The sequence below is a fragment of the Numida meleagris genome, chromosome 4, assembly GCF_002078875.1.
Source record: "Numida meleagris isolate 19003 breed g44 Domestic line chromosome 4, NumMel1.0, whole genome shotgun sequence".
Lineage (NCBI taxonomy): Eukaryota > Metazoa > Chordata > Aves > Galliformes > Numididae > Numida > Numida meleagris.
This window is the reverse complement of record NC_034412.1, coordinates 61,021,672-61,039,567: the sequence shown is the minus strand read 5'-3', so window position 1 is coordinate 61,039,567 and position 17,896 is coordinate 61,021,672. Positions and strand designations below refer to the sequence as shown.

The 17,896-nt window shown below is 37.7% G+C and overlaps 1 long non-coding RNA gene across 1 annotated transcript; it reads right to left on the bottom strand.

Moving 5' to 3' along the window:
- Positions 316-17,615, bottom strand: LOC110398690. Its single transcript, XR_002438559.1, has 3 exons — positions 16,984-17,615; positions 1,082-1,128; positions 316-941 (listed from the first exon to the last, which is right to left on the bottom strand). It is a non-coding gene; the product is annotated as an uncharacterized LOC110398690 (long non-coding RNA).

Sequence of the window (17,896 nt, the reverse complement as noted above, 5' to 3'; positions counted from 1 at the left end):
GTTCTGGGGAGGTGCGACAGGGTAGGAATATGGCTGGTTTGTTCTCTTTTGCCTATTTCCTTTTAAACACAGTACCTTACAGGGCCTTTATCTATACAATTCTCTATTTTTTTCCTCTTTTGTACTCAACAAATAACTAGAAGAAAAACATTGTGTCCTGTACTATTTGTTATACCTGGAGATTGCCAAGGGAAAATTTTGAAAACAAAAGATTTTGTTGATCTGAATGTTCCACAAGAGCAACTTTGATCACATTATAAGTCATAAACTGCACTTAATTATATCTCTTCAGATAATATTTTTTATACCTGTGTATGTATAGGTGGGGTGTTTGCTTGCTTTCTCCCAAAATGCCATAAAGATTGAACCATGGCAGGACATGGTCTTGACTGATCTTGCCAACAGTTGACTGCAGGTGTTTAAGCCTGTTTTGAAATCACCACTGGCAATACTTCAAAAAGTACCAGATGCACCATTTGCATAAGTAGGGCAATATATGAGAGCTATTTTTCCTGTTTTTTTCCCCCCTTTTTGATAAATACAGACTGACAATACTAAATGATTTTGTTTACAGATTAACAGAAAAAAATCCTGAGAATTTTCTAGGTGTCATTGAGCAGCTCACTAAATGTCTAACACATTTGTGGAAGCATCGTGGTTCATTTAATGGCCTTGGGATGAAATTTATGCAACTTAGCTAATTACATTTGAGCAAAATAATATAACGATGCTTGCAATAATTCTTCCCAGATAGTCACCTGCACGCACATGCTGATACTAGCCTCTCATGTCATTCTAGAAGTGATCTTTGGTTGGCCAGAACTGGGGAGGGATGAGGTCTGCGGTCTGCATGGATATACTGCTCTAGAACTCTCCTCAGAACATGAGTAGGGCTTTATGCCAAAAAGGAGGATATCTTCAGCATGGCTTATGCCCTGTAGCTTCAGGGATATAGAAGACATAAAATAAGGCACCATTAGAGCCTATAAACACACTACAAAAATATCATGCCATACAGAATTCTTGAATCTTGATTGAAAATTTTGATGTCCAAGAAAAGCTAAGTTTTAATGCATCTTACCTGGAAGAGCACTAAAGATCTTTTGAGGCAGGGTACATATCCAACACCTAAAAAAACAGAAAAAAATTGCACTGTTTGTGAAAACCATGAAAATCTCAGACTCTGCAAGATTCTATTGACTATAGTAGACAGTTTACTTATCCTCAGAAACCATATCTTCCACAGGAAAATCTCTTAAGAACGGAATCACCTGCTATGAGCAAAATCATACCCATTTTTTCTTTGCTACTGTGAAAGAACAGTTAAGGCTTTCCAAGCATCTACCTATCTGAATGCCTTGTCAAGACAACATTTTTCATAAAGTATTCGTTTTTGATTAATTTTTCTCATATTTTTAGTGCTGACAGCAAATATGGAATCTGTATGAAGAATAACATTTCATTCCTCTTACAGTTCTAAAAAGTTAAAAACAATTTCTGACAAATTCATCATAAATTTCCATTACAGAGTCAAATCATGGGACTTAGAACATAACCAGGAAGATCTAATCAGAAATGTATTTAGTATACAGTACAGAAATGAATTAATATTTCCTCTTATGTTCTTATAATGTTTCAGATAATTCAAGGAGATAGCAAACATTCTTCTTGTCATTAACCATGCCTACCATATTGTAAGGAGTAAAAAAAAAAAGAAATATAATAATTTCTTCCCAAATCCTCAGAGAAGAGCAGGTATCAACAAATTTTCAAAAAAAAAAAAATTAATTCTGGTCAAAGGCCAACAGTTCTAGAAGATTTAGAAGGTAACAATAAGCAAACTACAGCTACTGAGTAAAAGGAAACAGCTTGCCCACACCTTTTGGATGTGCCCTGATAACTTTCTGTTGAAATATTCTAATTGGTGACACTGCTAAAACAGAGAATGTAGACTTACAACAGCTAAGCAGAAGCTAGATACGTTAGAACCATCTCTCACTCCCCCTTCCCCCCCCCCCAAAAAAAAAAAAAAAGAAAAAACACTTCTTCCCATCTCTTGTCCAACGAACTGTGAGAAAATACTATTGCAGGTTACCTAAGAAAAACAGCTAGTGCAAAAAGCCACGTCAAAAAGAAATTGTCAGTGCTAACAATTTAGGGAAGATTCTGTATTTATTTTAAAGCTGGTATATACCATAGGAGTGGAAACAGTTGTTCAGAGTACACAGAAAAGTAAAACACACAGGAGATGCAAACATTAGAACCTAGCCTGTGCTCCATACAACGGATAACTTAGGACATTCACCCTAACCTAAGAGAAGTTGATGAGTTACAAATGTTATCAACACACAGTGCTCTTCCAAGAAAACAATTTGAAAAAAAAACAGTAAAAGAGATATTAATACTAAATTACGTTTATAATCATAAATATTTGATATCAAGAACTGATATCAACAAACATTTTTGTATGTATTCCCCAGGGTGGCAAAGTAAATCAGAGGGATTCTGTTTGTGTATAATTGAAGAGATGAGGAAAAAGCTAGACAAAGGAAGAATCAGAAGGAAAAAGCAAGCCTTCCAGCAGAAGTCTTACTTGGGAGGAGTTTAAAGGTGATGCCTAACTGGAGGTGAGAAAATAGTAGAAATCATAGAAGCAGTGATCAGAGTAGAGAATGAATAATGTCAGAGGACTGATGTAATTACTGCAAGCAACCAGGATGCTGGAGAAGATAATGCCCAGTCATCCCAAGAAGAGGACTTAGACCACAGTTCAGGGAAGCCTGATGGAACAGGGACTCTCCCCCTCTCATTTCCCTAATGGAGGAGGGCTCTCATAATCGTGACTGAACTATATAAAAGCTTTGTAAATCTGCCCATGGGCCATCCAGATTAAGGTTTGACTAATTCCTCCAATCCCCAGAATGACTAAAATAACTGAAGATAACTTCACAAAGATTTTCCTTTCCATTATGAGCTCAAAAAGCTGCTAAAACTCTCTTTTGAATTCCTAAATAAATTTATCTTGGAATAGATTACTAAGGACTATCTCTTATGTATTTCAGAAAATTAATCAGTAACTATCAATAAAATCAAAAAGTATACTTTAAGGGACTAATACATCCTAGATATAAAACTCAAGAAAAAAAACACTAAATCCTTTCTGAAATAGTTTACATTAATAGGAAGCACAAGCTGTAACTACGCTGTGTAGTTGAGAAACGCTGTAATTAAAGGAGAATTTGCTTTCTATTGGGCTCATTAAAAGCGTAAGTATAAAGATGAAAATTACATTTCAGTTTCTAGTAATTGCATTTTGTTGACATCTGATTAGTCATGCTGGTCTTAAATGCTGACAAGGCCATTAATAAGCTGGGAATTAGTGAATGAGGTAATCTAGAACATTTGTGAGTAAATAAATCTTTAAGGTAATTATCCTCTACAATGTCATTTTAAGACAATGAAGATGCCGTATTTTAGTGATAATGCTTTTTTTCGTACAGTAAATAGAATGAGTTTTCTTTGATTCAAAGAAACATGCTTAAAAATCACTAAAAAGCCAGCTACGTTATACTGTTTATAGCAAAATACTGACATGTATTAATAAGTAAGCTAAATCAAATAGCTCTTACGTCCTTACACTGTGCCGAAATAATCACTGACTAAATGTTACTTTTTTCTACAAATTGACAGCTTAAAAAAAAAAACAGAAAGGGGAGGAGGAGGCAAACGGAAAATTCTTTGTGACTTAGTGAAATATAAACACATTTAAATGTTTTATTAAGAGTTATAATAAAGCCAATTATTGCTTATTCATGCCTAAAAAAATCCAGTAATATTTTCCAAGTAGAATATCACACCTCAGGCAAAGTACTCTCCACAGCAGGTAGATGAAGAAACATCAGACAGCAGTAAACTGAGAAAAGTTTTAATAATGTTGCAGAGTGTCAGGACTATGCAAAAAGGAAATAAACAAGGTTGGTTTGTTGCTTTTTTTCCCCCAAATTCTAATAAAAGCATGTCTCAAAATGTTACCTTTGTGTGGAGTCCTGAAAAGGAGCATATTGACTTAAACGTAATGATTACTGTAGGCTGTAGTTATCACTACATCTAATTTCAATACCTGTTCAGAGAAACACAATTTCTATCTTTGAGAGATAGACTGTCTTTCTAAGGGTAGAGCAAAATTGCATGAACAGTGCCTTAATACTTCCAGTGAAATAACAGCAAAACCATCACTTGATTAGAATTACAATAAGAGAAGACCAATTCCTTTTTTAGTAATCAGAATAGGTAATTATAGAGCTAATACTATTTCAAAGTCATCTAAGTCAATGAAGAACTCACAGCAAGAAAAGGAACATTTTAAATATCTGGAATGACTAACCCTAACATCAAAAACCTTAGTCTTAGACTATTTCTGCCACCACTTCATTCCCACAGATTTCAAACAGATTTATTGTCCATTTTTAATGAAGATTCTTAGTATTCTGACTATAACAACCTCTGCAGTTTCACAAAGATTCTGACTTCTGGTGGTACTCTGTTTTGAGCTGCCTGCCAGTAGCAGAGTATGCAGTAATTTGTTTTTGCGTTAGCTCTCCTCCGAAATATGGACAAAATAATACACCTTTACCCTTTCACTTTGATTTGACAGACTGCAATTTCTTTTACCACATTACATTTTATCAACTATTGCGAGTTAACACCAAAGACTATGAAACTAGTATTGATGAAGTTAAAACAGATTAGCAGGCTTGTAGACTGGATGGCCTCAGGATTGTGAAAAAAATCTTCAATTATTAACTGTTAGTTCCATGGAAGGAGTTTTGTATGTTCAAGTCTAGCATTTGTCAAGCTTTGGTTATTTATAGGGTCAGGATTTCATTTCAAATATAAACAGGCAATTTTTGCCTCAGGCTTTGATAGACCAAGATTTCTCACTTGGACTTAAAAGCAAAAGGCTCATGTAATGTTAATCACAACAACCTGAATGAGAAAGCAGTCTGAAAATAAGACTTCTAAAATGCAACTTCCCATGGGGTTTCCTGACAAAATGATTAATATTTCTCTACTCATATGGAAAATCACTACTCAAAACCACCTGTTCCTGGCTTAAGTAGGAAAAAGTTAACTGAAATCAAAGCATATTAGCAACTATAAAATATTAATACTCTGGATTTCTTTAGCAAACTTTTTCAACTTTGCATTATTGATGACAACTAATTGTAGTTGAAATTGCCGCAGGACAAGCTACTTTTACTTTCTCTACAGACTTTATATTTTTAACTATAAATGTTTTCTTGTAAAATCCAATGGACCCCTGGCAAGATTTCATTATGTCTTCTCACATTCACATGTCTTGACTGAAAACCGATAAGCAGCACCAATTCCTTGGGAAAAAAATCTAGGCATGCCTTATTATTTTTGTGTAAAATCGAAGAATTTATTTTTAAAATATTCTTGCATAGGCCACATTCAAGGAGCATTAAAGCTAGTTTTAGTGTTTTTCAATACCAAGAAATGTCTCACAGTAGCCACTGGCAGCATTAAGGCACACAAGATCGCAAGAATTCTGCAGCAGTTTAAAAAAGTTGTATTCTTTCTACAGAAGCACTATATCAACAGAAAATGCAAACCCATGCATCTGAGACATGTAGCTAACAAATCATATTCTTCATTGTCAAGTATGCATGTTTTCAAAAAGAACCTCCCCAAAGTGACTCTGCACTGAGTTATTTGTATGGAAGGCTCAGAACATCTTAAAAATTTTAATTCGTTGACATCACTACAGGAGAAACAGCAGTACACTGCTTGTATACAATAAAGTATACTACAGAAATACACTGTTTTAAGGCCACAGCAAGTCTGAATCATAGAATCATAGAACGGCTTGGGTTGAAAAGGACCTCAAAGATCATTGAGTCTCAGCTCCCCTGCCAAGTGCAGGGTCACCAACCACTAGACCAGGCTATCCAGAGCCATGTCCAGTCTGGCCTTGAATGCCTCCAGGGACAGGGCATCCACAACCTCCCTGGGCAACCTGTTCCAGTGCATCACCACCCTCCGTGTGAAAAACTTCCTCCTAATATCTAACCTAAACCTCCCCTGTCTCAGCTTAAAACCATTCCCCCTTGTCCTATCGCTATCCACCCTCACAAACAATTGACCCCCCCTCCTGTTTATACGCTCCCTTCAAGTACTGGAAGTAAACAATGAGGTCTTCCCGGAGCCTTCTCTTCTCCAAACTAAACAAGCCCAGTTCTCTCAACCTTTCCTCATAGGAGAGGTGCTCCAGCCCTCTGATCATCTTGGTGGCCCTCCTCTGCACTCGTTCCAAGAGCTCCACGTCCTTCTTGTGCTGGGGGCCCCAGGCCTGGACACAACACTCCAGATGGGGCCTCACAAGAGCCGAGTAGAGGGGGACCACCACCTCCCTCTCCCTGCTGACCACTCCTCTTTTAATGCAGCCCAGAACATAGTTGGCCCTCCGGGCTGCCAGCGCACTCTGCTGGCTCATGTCCAGCTTCTTGTCCACCAGGACCCACAAGTCCCTCTCCGCAGGGCTGCTCTCAAGGAGTTCTTCCCCCAGTCTGTATAAATACCTGGGATTGCCCTGGCTCAAGTGCAGCACCCTGCACTTGGCCTTGTTGAACCTCATTAGGTTCTCGTGGGCCCACTACTCCAGCCTGTCCAGGTCCCTCTGGATGGCTTCCCTTCCTTCCAATGTATCGACTGCACCACTCAGCTTGGTGTCATCTGCAAACTTGCTGAGGGTACACTCAATTCCATCATCTATGTCATTGATAAAGATGCTGAAGAGCACCGGTCCCAGGACTGAGCCTTGGGGGACACCACTCGTGACCGGCCTCCACCCTGACATAGAACCATTAATCACAACCCTTTGGCTGCGATCAGCCAACCAGTTCTTAACCCACCGAACAGTCCATCCTTCAAATCCATACCTCTCAAATTTAGAGAGAAGGATGTGATGAGGGACCCTGTCAAAGGCTTTGGAGAAGTCCAAGTAGATGACATCCATCTCCCTCCTCCCATCCACCGATGCCATCACTTCATCGTAGAAGGCCACCAGATTGGTCAGGCAAGATCTACCCTTGGTGAAGCCATGCTGGCTGTCTCGGATCACCTCCTTGTCACGTATGTGCCTTGACATGTCTTCTAGGAGGATCTGCTCCATGATCTTCCCAGGCACAGAGGTGAGGCTCAAAAAGGCTCAAGAGGCTGAAGAAATATGTAAACTACAGGAACGGAGTTAGGGACTTATCTGCCCAGGGAATACAGCTTAAGGAGGTCAAGAGTGACATTACAGTGAGCTACCCACCCTCTACACACTTTCAGGTTGATGATAGCACTAAAGCTTCAGGATAAAACAGCTTATTCTGTCCAGGAAGACTGTCAACATCACCAGTTTATTCACGCAATCACGCAATCCAGTTGGTCATGTATTACTCATGAACAAATCCTTAAGTATCTATCTCAAACGTGTTAAGCCCTGGCTATCCTAGCTTGGCTATGTTGGCCAGCAACTTCCGCAGAAGAGTCCAAGATCCATAACTTACTGACCCATTATCTTCCGCACAGGAAACTGAGCAGCGATTTGTCAAGGTTTTATGATTTTTGATAGGTATTCAATATCATAACATCATGTAGTGTACTGGGAGTTAAAAAGTTAAGACTCCTAGTTCCATGGATTGTCGATATTTCTGGTCTCTTGGTCTCAGAAGAGAAGAATGAACTACAACTCGCAGAAGACGTCATTGTTCCGTTTCCATTTTCTGTTCGGAGAGAAAGATAAAACTGACTGGGAGTCACAAGACTGCTCTTTGCTCTCTGGGGTCATGTCACATACAGCATTAGAGTAAGGACTTACGTTTCAGAAACTCTCATTTTATTTATTAGCTTCAATTCCAACCATATTGTATTACATTGTATTATCTCATATTCTGCTATTATATTTAGTAAATTAAGTTTTTTTTCCTTAGCTTATTGATGCTGTTTTCCTCATCTAGACCCATCTCCCTAGCTTTTCCCTTCCCCCCTTCCTTTTCCTGGGGAATGGGTCTGTGGGTCCCTTTGCTCTCTTTGTCACAAAACTAGGCTGAACCAGGCCAAACCATGACACGATTACATAAACATCTCCTTTTCACATTCAACCATAAAATGCAGATGACCACCAGAGGAAATATAACAGTGGGATAGGGAGGTCAAGGCGTGCTCTGTCATGATACCACCTTCCTCTTTATTCTTGTTCTTGACTTCTTAAAAACTTGCAGGGAGAGATAATAGAAGCCTTATTCTAATTTCTTCCCAAAGTAGCGATTCTGAAAAGCTTTCAGAGCTACAAACATTAGTCCACAAATAAGAGAATGTTATTCTTTTTTGTTTGGTATCCATATTGAAAGTGCATTTCCACTTACATATTTATGCCTAAGAGACTTTAATTCAGAAATTATATTATGAAGATACATACAGCTTTTATTCCCAGATGCAGAAAGGAAAGTCCTCACACTCTTTAAAACTAAATCCTTTATCATAAGATGCTGTTCTGCAACCTTGAAAGCAAGAGGGTTGAGCGTATCGTTGCAGGACTATCCATTGTCTACTAAATAAGTACAGGAAAATGGCCTAATTCAAATTCAAAGTATTTGGAAAAATTCTATATTTAGCACTGAAAAGTAACTTAAGATTCCAAGCTGCAATTGCATCTGCCTCAAAGAGCTCTTTATTTGTCATACTGAATTCTGAAGGATGTGTAGATATACACATTCATTTATACAACAATTTAAATGAGGCCTATAGAAATCTAGAATGGAGCAACTCCAAGTCTGTCAAACTTGAACTTCATACCAACTTCAGCAAATGGTTGAAACTGTTAATTCAGTATGAATCAACAAAATCATTACAAATAGAAAGAACCAGTCAAGTCCTTAAGCTAGGTACACAGAAAAAACTTAGGAGTAAAACTTCATCTTTTGGCTCCTGAGGAGATCAGATTCTTGAAATATAATATCTGTCTGCCCTGCGTAAAGGGAAGCAAAAAATTCATCATGTCAGAATAGGACAAATTAAATCACTTGATTAAGGAGTTGCCTTTCTTGCTGCATATAATCACCTCCCAACAGCCTAACATCCAATACCTCAAAATGTTAAAATCCTTTACAATTTCACCTTCATCCACTCCAGATACGTGGACTGGAACCTCCCAGATCAATTTTTATCTTCTGCCATTAAAAGACCCTAACATTTTCACATCTCTAAGAGCAAAGGCAGAAGTTTACAGTTGCCTTAGATGGTAACTTCCATTATCTGTCTCATCAGATCATCAGTTTTTAAGTCTGTTTCTACAAATGAGTTGATAAGACCTATAATCCTTGCATTTGAATTCTTTCTTTAAAGAATCCTAATCCTGGACCTCCCAAGAATTTCTTTCAATTGCATTGTGTGGTATTCACCACTTTTACTGAACACTGTATTTTTGAATTAGTCTTTTTAGCCCTGTGGCTTTAATATTTGCTATAATCTTAAATCAACTGAGACTGATCACTGCTGTTCATTTCTCTCCCTCATCATTCTAACTTCAATTACAATTAGTTCATATTGCTGAATATTCAAAATTACTGCTCCCAGTCTACTCTCCAATAGTTCACAATGCTAGTGTCGTTTAATTTAATCTGTTTATAACTCAAGATGTAGAATTCTTTAATTTTACAGTTTACTTGAACTTCAATTTACTTCACTATCACCTGTTCTGCAGTCTATTTTTATTACAGTTTTGATGGTCACCTTTGTATGCACTTCTTACACGATCACACAAATCACAGTATACTCTTCACATCCAGACTTGATGGCTTTTTACAATCACTATTACAGAAATTTGCTATAACTACCTTTAAAACAAATCCTTAAGAATGCAATAAAGTGCTTTCTACTTAAGTTTTTGTAAGTTTTCATGCTGTACATCATGAAGTATCGTGTGGGCTGCTACATTAACATTTAACAGAAAAATTATCTATAATTATCTATAATGTGAAAGTACTTTGCTAGAAGTAGGTTGAGATAAAAACTATTTACTAAGACAAAAGATGAAAATTGAAAGAGAAATGCAATAACAATATATATATATAAGGTAATTAGCTATCACGTGCTGACTGACACCCAGCTAACAATACAACTGTCCTCCACCAGTGTAAGGTACCACTGCCAACTGACACCCAGCAACCACTGGGCAACAGCCACTCCTCAGCCAAGACCCCGCAGCTTTCTAGCCTTCTGCGTGATGACGCAGTGGTATGGAACAGCCCGTTGCCTAACTCAGACCACCTGTCCTGACTCCGCTGCGCCCCCTGCTGCCACACCCCAAGGACAGCAGCTCTTCCCTGCTGAGCGAGCTGTCCTAGCATCATTCAGCAACGTCCAAAACATCAGTACGCTATTAAAACTGTCCCAGCTGAAACCAGGACGACATGAAGCAACATGTTATTTTAATTAAACAACATTGCAGTGGTGAAAAATATTCAGCTGAAACTTTAGACAATGAGAAGCTAAAACCTTCTACCCTACTTGGTGTTTTTGATGCACAGACACAACACATACTCTGTCAGCTAGTTGGTTGATATCAAAAGATATAGAGAACACTACTTAAGTCTTGGAAAGCTTATAGCCACATTTAAGTACTGTTGATGTAATAAGGCATGTCCATTGTTTCCTGTAATAGAAGATCATCTATCCTCTCTGACAAATTATTACACATACTTTGTAGTTGCATTTTGCCGTGTGCTATATTTCATTGTTCATATACAACAGCCCACCAGAACAAGTCAAATTAAAACATACATGCATACAAGACTGGCAAATAATAGACAAGGTGCCTATCTTACACCTTCTTCCTTTTAGAGTTACTACATTCGATTTACGTCACCACCACCAACTGTTCTAGCACTAATTACAGAAGTTGTATTTGAAGTCCATTTTGTATTTAAATATAAATTCTGTCACTGCTTTTGTTTTTAATTAAGAGTGCTAAGACAGTTCTGGATAGAGTTAAAATAAAACAAGAGTTAGTTTTCAAAAAACTGGAAGATTCAAGAGACAAACATGTTGACATATTATTAGTTAATTTCTAGTACATTTTAGAATGCATATAGAAGGAAATAACCTGATCCAAAGAACAATAGAGCCAACTGAAAGACTTGGTAATATTACGAAGCTCCATCTTAAGCTTCTGATTTCAAACTTTTTTTCCCCACAAGGACTGGGCTTATACATACTGTATGTTTTGATGGTGAAGCTTGTTCTAAATAAAGGGACAAAAAAAGGGTCCCATGCACTTCTTTAGTTCACTCAAGTCCTTGAAATAGGGTTTAGACTAGATTTAGAGAAAGGAAAGGTAGCATGGCAGAAAGGCAATTTTATATTCAGTGAGATGCATTGGTCTTTAATGAGAAATAAAAATGAAATACATGCTTCTATTCAGTAGATATTAAGTCTTCTGAGACATTTCAACAGAAATTACTGATAAGTCAGTAAATTGTGGTGGTCCTTATTACAGACTTCGTGCCAGTGGTTTTGCTGATGTGTCAAGAAATAAGCTCAATAATTTTAGCCATTTGATTGAGCTTAACAGTGCTCGGGGGAAAATAACGGAGCAAACACCCTTGCAAAACCAGGGAAATATTTTACTCAATTTTCATTACCATGTTAGCATCTCAGATGCGACAAACAATTAGAAACAGTAGGGAAAGAATGTTAAATTTCAAGAGAAACACAAACTTGTTCAACAGAACCTGACTCGTTTCATTACACAGGTTAATAGATGCTTTGTGCAATGTGTCTACACGGGAATTTTATTGAACAATTCTGTTTGTTTCACATTGTTCTAAGAAAAAGCACAAATTCATCGAATCTATTTTTAACCTATTGACTTTACTACAGACAGCTTAGTCTGCTGCTAACTGCTTTTCTCTCTCCATAATTTCTCTCTTCTTAATTAAGGTGCATTTATTTGTAGAACAGAAGTTTTAGTTGTCCTTAATTTCAAATTTGACATATTCGAACAGAATTACATTTTCTTTCTCACTGTAAATGGAAAGAATGGATGTAATCTGGTAACGATGCTGGATGGTTAATGAAAAAATAAAATTAAAGGAAATGTAACCAAAGAGAGGTACCCAAGGAAACCTAAGGCTAGCTATGAAAATTCCTTTTAGATTCCAAAAAAGAACGTAATAGCAAAATGTCTTGCCAGCTTAGCAGAAAATACGAACACAGAATATAAACAATATATCAGGAAACAAAGATTTTCCACTTCCATTCTCAGGCTTCTCTTTAACTCATTAGGTCATTGTCACATTGCGCTATAACAGCAAAGGAAAGAATCCCTGTATATTTCACATTACAAAATGTAATGACCAGTGAATGATCTTGCCACAATTTTTGAAGTTAGTTTTAATTCCCTTCCTGTACATCTACCATTCCTGCAGTATATTCTTTCCCTTCCAGTACATGTTCATATGTTCAAAACTTGAATCAAAGAAAAATGCTAAATTGTATACTAGAGTTCATTATACAGTAAGCAGTATATTCTTAACAATATGAATAACTATCTCCAATAAATAACATAGAAGTACAAAGATAAGTGAAGCACATGTCACTAGGTCTAAGCTAGAACCGTGTGTTGTACTTCCACAATTTGAAGTACTATTCCTTCTTAATAAGAAATTCCAGGAAAAAAAACTACATATTACCCTTGTAATTTGTTCATAAATATTCCCATTACAACTAACAAGTTAATTAGCAAAGAAATCATGTATGTTTATCTTATTGCACTCTGCACCTAATGTAAAGATATATTCCAGGCTTAATAATGAGCAGCAGTAGTAAGAGGGGACAAATGAAGAGTACAAAATTGAAAAAAAAAAAAAAAGGATTCTTTGTGGGAAAATCAGTGCCAATTAAACTCAAAGACAACTGTGTAAACAATGGTCCATGAGATATATTTCTAACTTGCCTACTGATCCTAAAAGGAAATACTTAAACCCTGTCAGAATTCAAAATAGGACTAGGACCATGTAAAATTTTCTTCCAACCTTCTTTTAAACTGTGAAAAAGCTTTATTGTATGGGCATTCTAGAATCATTAGCTCTGTTGAAGAAATATATCTAATAGCAATAAGCAATTATGCAGATGCATTTGTAATGGAGAAGTTGAAGTTTTATTATGCTTTCAGATGAATAAAATAATGTCCTGTATTGAACCAGCCAAATCTTTTAGAAGTTTACATTTTGTATTTAATCTATTCCTATAATTTAATCGTGATAGTCTTATGCATTATACTAGGGTTGAATAAGTGTGTAATTATCTGAATGCAAGATTTTTATGCACGAGATAATTACAGTGCTACAGGCTATCCTCACAATATAGACAAGGATAGATGAACCGATTAATTTTTTTTATAGTTTTTATTTCATGTAACTCTTCCATATTCTTGGATGAATATAAAAGGCTTATAAAAAAACATTTATAAAAAAAACATGTATATGAATTTAGCCTGCAAATACTTGCTATTTATCAAGGGAGTACATCTTAGACATAACAGAAATCCGTGTATGCTTTATTAGTTACTCAACAAAAAATGAAGTTAACGTCTCCAAAGGAACAAAAGTTTCAGTTAAGAAATTGAAATAGAACAGTAAAGTTTACTGATCTCAAGATAGCTTATCATGCAAATTATCAGTGAACCATGAAGGCACCTTTTCTATAATTTGACGTTAAACTCCTTTCTCCTGACATTCTTCCACTATTCTTATGAAACACTAGAACTTAAATGCACACAGAGAGTGAAAGGCAGAACACTTCAGGGACTTGCACAACATTCACATCAAGATGCGCAGGCTCCCTTAAGCGAAGGACTTCACCCAAGTATTACCACTGCTCAACCACTTTTAGATAGGCTTACTGGAGAGCAAAATAAACCACATCTTCTATCAAACACAACATTTTTAATACCTAATGGAAGCAGAAGAGGTATCGCACTTTAGCATTCTAGTTTATCCCATTTTTAGTATTACTAATAATGACATGCATTTGTTAAAAAAGTAGGTTGCAACAGACAAAGAGAAAAATTGAAGGATACTGATCTATCACATAAGCTAAAAAGCTAGGAAACATTCATTCAGATTTGTGCAAAAAGTTTGATCTGATCATAGCAAAGTATCAGTATAATAAAACACCAGCAAATTGGCTATGTCTGAAAGGGAGCATAATAACATAAAATCAATCTAATTCAAGTTTTAACATTGAGGCTCTTATAGTTGATGCCACAAGTGTTAATTACATGAGCATGACCAGTAGATGAGACTTTCCTTTATGAAGACTAACAGTATTTTATGACAGATCACTACTTGTCACATTAAGGGCACAGTTATTTGCCCTACAAACCATTTGATGCTTGTTTATACATGTCCTGGTTTCAGCCAAAACAGTGTTAATAGCAAACCAGTATCTCAGTACTTACTGAATGATTGGAGAGCACCTGGGAACAGTTGCCACCTTCATAGCTCTGCAGCAGGATTATTCCATACCACCTGACATCAAGCAGAAGGTCACAAAGCTGTGAGCAGCCACTGCTTTGGGGTGGCCAGAGTGAGATCTTGTGCTATTGGTGGGCCCTTGTATTGTTGCTGTGTGGTAATTAACTGCATTGAGGTTATATATATACATTGTTATCATTATATTCTTGTTTTCATTTTTCTATTCTTAATAAATAGTTTCTATCTCAATCCACAGGTTCTATTTTGTTTCCTGTTCTCTCCCTCTTTCCATTTTGGTGGGAGGAGTGAGCAAACAAATGGCTGTGTGGTGTTTAGTTGCCTGCTGGGTTAGATCTTACTAAACAATTTATGAAGTACCCATGAAAGTTTCCCTGACACTTGGGTCATGGTTTTTGTTTGTATCTTACAAATTCTGAGCTAGAATTTTTCTAATTTCATGTCAGTTTTTTTTTTTTTTTTAAAGTTAAAAACAGAGAATGAGTTGGGACTTCAATAACTCAATTCCTTGGTCCATGGCATGCAAACCAGGGACACAAACCCCATTTTCAACTTTCCAGCATTTGTCCTATCCTTACTTTCTCCCTTTAACAAAAGATTTCTTTATTCAATAGAAATAAAGATGAGAATATAACATATTTGCACCACACAATTCACAATCAATTTTGGTGAAACTGAAAGGAGATACTCTCCCTACTCCTTGTTTAGCTTGTGCTACCACTTGTATCTAATTACAATACCAGCTCTGTGAGGTTCAAGGGCTACTAGAGGCTGTCACCTCCAACAGCCTGCCAGTCAGTTATCTATAGGCAATGATTGACTTGGCATTTCAGTTCCCTTAAAGGCACTATTACCAACCTCTGCTAAATATGGATTTAGCATCAGTCAAACAAACAAAAAAAAGCTGGCTTATTACAGTCCTGATATTACATGATCACGGGGCATAGATTTTCAGCATGTATACCAAAACCTCACACGTGGACTTTAGGACACAGTTTCAGGAATAAGCATCTGCCACATCACAGTCTTTTTTTTGTTGTTGTTCTTACCTTTTAAAATTAGGCACAACTGCTAACAGTTAAAACAACAACAAAAGGGAAAACAACCAACCAAAACTACTCTTTGGCTGATCACCAGATGTACTACGGTCCTGGAGATTTCCATTCCACACAGTCATAAGTTTTAAGAACTTCCAGTGCTTTCATTTTACAGCACTTCAGGAAGACAATTCTGAAAATTGGCAGGAGAACCTGCAATGATAATTGTCCACCTGTTGTTCAAGATGTATAATACAAGCATGACTCTTATCAATACACACAGAAAAAAAAAAAAAAAAAAGACTAGAAGAAGAAAGCCACCTTACACCCTGAATCTTCTCATCTTTTCCTATCGTTAGTTAACAAAGACTGCCTTGCTGGAGACTCGAGTGACTTGCGTAGCAATCATGCTAACACTACCAGTATTTCTTTTGTCTCTTTGCACATTTCTGCAGAAATCCTAAAAGCAGGCAGGAAGTACCAGAATATTGCACACAGTCACCTAATGACACCTAACATAACACATCACTAAGAGTTTGATTGAGAAGCCTTTGGAATGAAAAAGTGAGAAAACAATGAGCATTCCTCAAGTTCCCCAGTTGCGCAGTGTGAAACTTTTTATATATATTTTTGTATACATATTTTGAAAACAATGTGGCACTATTTTGTGACAGTCATTTCCTTTCATGTTACAGAAAAAACAAGTATTTACTAACTGAGAAGATCAGGGTTTTTTTTACTTTGCAGCAACCTGCATTTGTTGTTCATATATTAAGTAACCAGTTGGAGTTTTTTTTGTTTCATAGCTGCCAGAAATATTACAATATCTTCAATAAAGAAGGACGTAGAACTCAAGTAGTGACCCAAAACAGCATTATTTCACTGCAATGCTTTTGTTAAGCAACTTCACTGCTGCTTTTTTAATCAAATTTCATTTCACAGCAATAATTTTAATAGCTCCCTTAAAACCCATCCCACTCCCTTAAGGGATTTTGGGCTCCAATAAAAACAGAATCATGAATTTGTTTTCTTATACGACAGAAACAAGCATTAGTAGTAGCAATTTGTTTCCTTAGCACCCTGCTGCGCAATTTATTAAACTGAAGGAGACTAAGGAGAACAGTTACGCCTCGACACACCAGGACAAGCAACAAAACTAACCCTCCCCTACCAGCCCAGGGCGGCCGGGTGAGCACCGGCCGGTCAGGGACACACAGGGAGCAAAGCAACCTTAGCTAGCAGGGGGAGATGCTCACAGCACTACCAACTTACAACAACAAAAACAAGGCAAAAAAAAAAACAAAACAAAACAAAAAAAAAAACCACCTATAGTTAATCTCTGGGAAGGGTACGCCGTCACTTGAGGGCTGAAGCCCGCTGACCTGAGAGCAAGCTCCGACCCGTGCCGCCGGCTGGGCGGGAAGCGCGAAAGCACCGCCTCACACTCAGCCCCGCACGCACCGGCGACCGTCAGAAGCACCGCCGCGCAGGGAAACATCCTGAAGGGAAGGGTCTCCCGCCTTGAGCCTTGCCTCAGCTGAGCGCCATGTGAGGCGCTGCGGCGATAATTGCGCTTAAAGGCTGCTGGTGCTTGTCGGCCGTGTTTGGTGAGTTACTCCTGGGTCTTCCTTCTTTTACAGGAGCTTTAAGGCTTTGGAGTGGACCTGCTGGAGTAAAGGTCTTTAAGGTCCCTTCCAACACAAGCAGTTCTATGAAATGCACCATCAGAGCCCTGTGGGCAGCCACTCAGACAGGGCTGCAGAGTTAGAACTGCCTTTGGGGGGTAGGGGGAGGAAGCTGTCTCTCTGCCACTCCCCAAAGAAAAGTGAGCAGAACACAATCAGGTTGCCCCATTTGATACAAGTGCCAGATGGACTTCCTCAAGCCTTTTCACACATCATTTTAGAAGAATATTTTTCGATGTTCCTCAAATGATGGTAGCAAGTGAGTCAGTAAGGTGAGGGGTACGGCCGCATTCCTCACCAAGGACTGCACTACAAGAGCTGAGCTGTGCTGTCAGCAACCCCCACTGCCCATGTCCAAGGGTTTAATAGAATCGTAGAATCATAGAATTGCTCAAGTTGGAAAGGACCTTCAAGATCATCAAGTCCAACCACAACCTAACCATACTGCTCTAACTCTAACAACCCACCACTAAATCATGTCCCCGAGCACCACATCCAAATGGTTTTTAAACACATTCAGGGACAGTGACTCAACCACCTCCCTGGGGAGCTTATTCCAGTGCTTCACAACCCTTTCTGTAAAGAAGTTTTTCCTGATATCCAACCTAAA